We start from the raw sequence: 6,597 nt of genomic DNA, 5'->3' as shown, positions 1-6,597 counted from the left end.
AGTGTTCTATTAAAGATCATCAGAACAAACTCTCTGATGGTTTCTCAGTTAACTCATTCTGCAACCAGCAGTAAACTGTGCAACAAAGAAGGGAATCAATGAAAACATTTTAATGAAAAACAATTGCAAAAGTGATTTTACATGGATTTAAGTAAAAAAAAGAAATAATTGTCCCCAAAGGTGGACAGCCCCTTGGGGGGGGGGGGCAAGAGTGACATCATTTTGAAAAGAAAACAATAAGGCCTGAAAAAAATAAATAAAATAATAATGATTGAATATTTGAGCTTACATTCCCATATAAATGTATACAGTACATTTAAACTTTTTTTTTTATTTTATAACAATGCAAAAACTAAAATTACCAAAAATTTCAACTAAAAATCAGTTTTAAAAATGTCACCTTGTGACGATAATGATCCTAAAAAACCAAAACAATGCGGTGCTCAGCCTTTCGCCTGTCCCCGTGTCTTTCCTCCTTCCAGTTAGGAGGTGATATATTTTGTCTGATCGTTTATATTCTGATTTTTATTTTTAGGGAAAAATTAGGTAAATTTAGAGGCATTTTTTTAAGCTAATGGGATAATTCTTGATAATAATTTTAGGTTAAGGAATTAATAAGCGCTATAAGAGAAAAATTAAATATTAATAAGGGCGATACAATAGTAAATGCGATGTGATACATATTATTGATCAGCTTCAATTTTAACAAATGAAAAACATAAAATAATTTTTTTTTTACATTGTAGCAGGAAGAAATCTGACAAAGTCGTCAGCTACTGTTTCCTACAGAACAACCCAGGACACCTCTCCTCCCCCCGGCCCAGACCGCCACTTCTCGGCCAACGCACTTTTTGCTTGGTTTCATCTTTATGTATTATTTTTACTTAATGGCCCTTATCTAATCTTCCCGATCTTGAGTCAGGACGAAAATGTATCAAGCAAAAAAAAAGAAAAAAAAAGAAAAGTCTACGTTAACCAGGGAGCCCTTAACTAAACGGAGAAAGACGAAGCCAAATAAACAAGTGGAACAGACCACGAACGTAATCTGCAAACACTAAATAAATGTTTGTGTTCTGGGAATTTATTGTACAAAAACGGCTGCTAAACAAGAAAAATAGAAATATACACAATCTATACGGCCGGGCTTTAGTGGTTCCAGATCCCGCCGCCGAGGAGGAGGAAATCTACTGGCGCATATTTCGGGACGTCGAACGCCCGAGTATCCAAACACACATGCAACTTATTACATGGTCTTAAAGTAACCGTCGTCTTCTGTACTCCGACAGCAGATTACGGCCAACGCTAATTGAACATGTTAATCAAATGTTGAGTTATTAGATTTCATAAGTTCCACTTCAGAAGGGTCAGGACGTTCCCGCTCCCTCCGCAGACATCCACAGCGGAGCGCACGTGATCTATATTATTAGCTCCATACATACATATGGCGCTTGCATTCCTGGCCTATCATTTAGATCCTCAAAAAAAAGAAAAAAACATGCCGGCTATATTTAAGTTAAACACTTTCCCTCTGTAAGGCGACACCGCGGGCTTGTATAGGCATCCGCAATCTTTAATTTCATCAGTATACGCCATAAGACAAACAAGGCCGCCATTAAACGTTTATTACGGGCAGCAAATGAACACGATGGCAACGGTTAATTGTGCCGGAGGCTGAAAACATGTTACAGTGTGCCACCTGGTGGTGGACTACGAGACTGCGGATTAGGAACTTTTTGTACTATATCAATAGTTCCTAAAGTTTGCTTTTGGGGGGTTTGTTTGTTTTATAAGTGGGGAATTTATTTAAACGTCAGTGTATGCAACTTTCACTAGCATGCACAGTGCAAAAAAAACAAACAAAAAAAACCACTTCTATTGTGTTCTCCCCGACCGGTGGCAGCTGGTCTCCAGTGATCTCTTATCTGTCGTTTGAGTTCACTTTTGTGGTCTAACATTAAAGTTAAAAAATTAAAAATTAAATTAAAATTTAATTAAAATTAAAGGGAAAATTAAGTTGATGAAAAGTTAATGAGCACTACTGACGCATTGGTTCCATGGGTGCTGAGAGGTGCGTGGCTTATATAAAGGGATGGGGAAGATCAAGAAAAATGTGTTTTCGGTTTTAGTGACTTGTAATCTGTTTTTGTGGCACAGTGGCAGATACGGCTGGCACCGGCACCTATCCAGCCCCACTCTGCAATTTGCAACATCCGCCATTCATGCATGACATATATGCACAGCGCAGCATGGGTGCCGGCCGTGTTATACAGAAGGCACCGGAGCCCAATTGCAGCAGTGCAACCTCTGTCTATTGTAGAATTTAAGAAGTTGTTAATGGGGTCAAGTGACCCTTCCGATGACCAACGGCTCCTCGCCACAATATGATTGCAGGGTGCCAATGCCATGGTAGTTGATGGGTTACTGAAGGCCCCCGTTTCTGCCATGTTTATGCATCTATAATATAGGAGTTAGTAAAGTAATTGTAGGCTCAACTCCTCTAGGGAAAACAATTAAAAAAAAAAAAAGTACAATATTTTGAAAAATTTACAAAAAAGATCCCATAAATAGATCTAACCATAAACCTAACAATTATTTTACTTTTTTATTTTTTTTTTTTTATTTACCATGATTGCTATTTCTGCATGCATAATATCAATCTCGTTTGGTAAATGCCAAAGCAAAATCTAAATGACAGAATTGCTGTTTTTTGCTCCCTTTCCTTTCTAAAAAAAATTGGATAAAGAGAGATCAGAAAGTCATATGGACCCCAAAAGGGTAATACTAAAATCTACAGGTCATGCTATAAAAAACAAGCCCTGATACAACGTTATTGACTGAAAAGTAGAACAGTTATACTCTTGGAACCAGAGGAGGAAAATCTAAAGCGAGAAGGTGCCCACTGGGACTGTGTCGCCCAAGGACCCGTCCAACCCTGGAGCTGGCAGAGGTACTGTGTAATGACCCCGATCACCGCATGTGCAAATACTTTACACCAAAAATGGCGCACGCCTTTCACAGTCCCCCCATGGAGACCCAAGTACACTTCAGGCGGTGGCTCTGGGTGTTACCTGTGTGTCCGAGCTGTAAAATGAGGCCATATTATGGACGGGCAGCAATTACACAGCAGGCGGTGGCAGCGGATCGCGTCTCCATAGGACTCCATGTTCTCTCGGCTCTCCGTGGGCAGTAATCGCTGCGGATACCTTTTACTTTTAACTCCAGAGAACTTTTGATATATATAACACCTCACAAAGTCATTAACTCCACACGGCCCAGGTCAGCAATTTATGTTCTTTAATCCCTTCATTTATAAAACCGTAACTTTGCTGAATTTCCTTTCGATGTCGCCGTGAGAATTACTTATTTTTGGGGGATTGTATTTTTTTTTCTTTTAATCGGCAGAGTTTTGGGGTTGATATATTGTATTGTTTTTTTTTTTTTTACTGATGTTTATGTTTTAGTCATTTTACAGAATAAAAACTATTTTCTAAAATAATATATGTATATATATATATTTTTTTTTTTCCGCCGCCATAGTCCAAGACAAGGAACATTGTTTCATTTTTACAATGAAATCTCTGTGCCAGGGCTAGTTTTTTTTGTGAGAAAAGCTGTAATTTGCTGTTTGAAAACTTTTTATTCCCTTTTTAATTGGGGAAGAGAGAAGAGCAAAAAAAACAGCAATTCTGGTGGATTTAAGATTTTTCTTTTCAGCAATTCTAGCGGATTTAAGATTTTTCTTTTTATGGTGTTCACCATGGAGGATAAATATCAGGGTCATATTACGGCTTCGGTCTTTACATGTGCGGCCATACAACATTTAATAAAACACTTTGTATGGGGGGGAATGTTTTGGTTCCGATTTTTTTATTTATTTTTTTTAAGTCCTATTGGGGGAGTCGACTATGTGATCGTTTCTATAACATATTGCAGGATCAGTGTACAAGGGGCCTCACAGACTCGCCCATGCTGACTTGGGGGCTTCCCTGAGGCTGCCATGGTAAACCACACGGGCGGGCATGAAATTGGGGGACCAATATGACTAACCACAGATCCCCGTGTATTCTGGTGTGGGGCCGGAAGGGGTGAAACCATAGTTGCCACGGATTTCCCAGGACTCCTGGACCAACAGGAGGCCGTACGTATGTAAATCCCACCTAAAAGTGGGCATTATGTAAACCATGCACGAGTGGCCCTTATGTAAACCCTGCCTAAAAGTGGGCATTGCTGGGGGGCAAGTACGGGTTAACCCAAGGCCGGGCTGCTCTACCCTCCGCTCATCACTTCTTCCTTTTCCAGTTAGGTCTAGGAAGTACCTCAGGAGCGGCCATTTTGAACAGCAATGTCTTATTTGTCAGCCAGGCTTCCTAGAAATGCACAGGCCGAGGGTCTACAGAAATCTTTTACGACCAGTAGGACAATTCTTCACAGATTATCGCTGCAATTACCCAGCATTCCCTGCTCATCTAACGGCCGCGGTCAGTGTCTGACTACACGTCTGTTTCCATCAGTAACTAGAAAAATGTCGGGTTTCTGGATTAGGATGTAGTGTAAGACTGATTTACTGGGAAGCTGTTAAGCTGAAGAGGGCGAGTGTTTACACAAACGTCGCCCCATAGTCGGCGTCTCCCCTTGGTTTATGGACTGGGGCAGCGGGGCTGTAGTATTGCAGCCACATTACTGCCATCTGGATGAGGCCTTCAGCTTCTGTCTCCATGGTAACAGAGCACAGACATGGCCGCTGTCTCTGAGCCTCCATTTTTTCTCCCTTTGTCTTATTAACCTTTAAATTTTACCTCAGCAAAACATTGGAGACAGAAAGTACGGACCCGGCCGAATCCTATGAGACGGCTGCCGGCCTACAAAAACCGCGTGGAGTGGTTGTTAGGCCTCAGTATCTGCCCAAAGCTGTCGCCATAGAAACCAAGATGGCAGCTGCTTCCTCCATGTAAAGCCTCATTCAGATGTTGGTTTATGACAGACCGAGAGCTGACTCTAATTTCCGGACCTGAATTCAGCAGTCCGATAGGTACACGGGAGACTTTTGTGTTCGGTCAGTCCTAAAGTTATGGCTCGTGATATACTGAGGTCTGAATGACGCCATACACTGCAGGATTAGACTACACACAAGTACTGTTTGTAGCCTGTAACCATGGAGACGCATAGGCCTGCACAGGAGCTGCGTACACAGAACGGTAGAAGAAATTTAATGAGGACTACGAACATTTTTTTAATTTAATGAAAATATTCTGTAAGTCGGTGCTGGATCTCGAAGTGCCGCTTCAGGCTAGTAACGGCACAGATCGTGATCCTGTCCACATCCAGGCGGGAGCCGCTACAGGGTGAATGTCGCTCCTAATGGGTTCAGCTGTGGCGATACGTGATCCTCGTCTCTGTGCAATCAGTGGATGAAGGTGACCGAATCTCCCGGACACAGAGCACAGCCTGCAATTATTTATTTTGCAGAAGTGGAATTAGCTCGGCCTGAAAAAGTAAGTGACCCCCCCCTCCCCAACATTATCATCTAACCTGAATAAGAGTTACATCAGGTGCCGCAAAACAGGTGGAAATGATCAAGAAATCATCCGAGATTATAGAAAGGACGTGGACGAACATGACAAAGAGGAGTAAACTACAGTCCGCGCTTCACAATGTCACCGCCAAGATCAACAGGCGGGCGCCCACCGAAAGAAAAGGCCCAGCGATGCCCCCAGGAGGGGGCACAAGGTAATCAAACTCCCCAGTAATATAATCTACACTATATATATATATATATATTATATATTATATATATTATATATATATATATATACATACACACACATTCTGGATTATCGGACAGTATGGAACATTTGCATTTAAGGTTTCATCATTGGTTGTTTTATATTTTTTGCAGTAATAGGATCAATATACATTCCATGTAGAAAACTATGTGCTCCCTCCACAATCCCCCAGGAGTTTTGCTGACCCCCCCATCCATAGACATTAATATATCTGCAGATATAACGGCTCTCGCTCTCCTAAGAAGGATTTCTACAAGATTTTGGAGGCATATGTGGGAATGTGTGCCCCTTCATCCAGAGCATTTGTGGGGTCAGACCCTGATGATGGGGGGGTCCGGGTTCACAATCTCCATTATAGGATGGGGCTGAGGTCCATGTTCTGTGCGGCCGCTCATGTTCCCCCTCCAAGTCTGTACGGAACTTGTGCGCTGGGCTCAGTCATGGGGGGCAGATAATGGTCTTTCCCAAACCTGAAGCTACAACTATCCACAATGGCTTGTGCTGAAGATTAAGATTTCCCATCACTAGAGCCGAGGGCCCGAGGCCGCCCCCTAATAACGGCCCCTAGCATTATCCTCCTCCGCCATCTGTACAGGGGGCACAATGCAGTCGGGGGGTAACGTCCTCCTGGAATCACCAAACCCAGACTCCTCCACCAGACGCAGATAGAGAAGTGCGATCCATCATTGCACAGAACACGTCTGCTCCAGAGTCCAGCAGTGGCGGTTTTACACCACTCCGTCCGACGCTCGGCATTGTGCTTGGTGATGTTGAAGGCACTGGTATCAATGAGGTCTGCACCACCAGACGTTCT

The sequence above is a fragment of the Ranitomeya imitator genome, chromosome 8, assembly GCF_032444005.1.
Source record: "Ranitomeya imitator isolate aRanImi1 chromosome 8, aRanImi1.pri, whole genome shotgun sequence".
In the NCBI taxonomy this organism is placed as follows: domain Eukaryota; kingdom Metazoa; phylum Chordata; class Amphibia; order Anura; family Dendrobatidae; genus Ranitomeya; species Ranitomeya imitator.
This window is presented reverse-complemented; position numbering follows the sequence as displayed.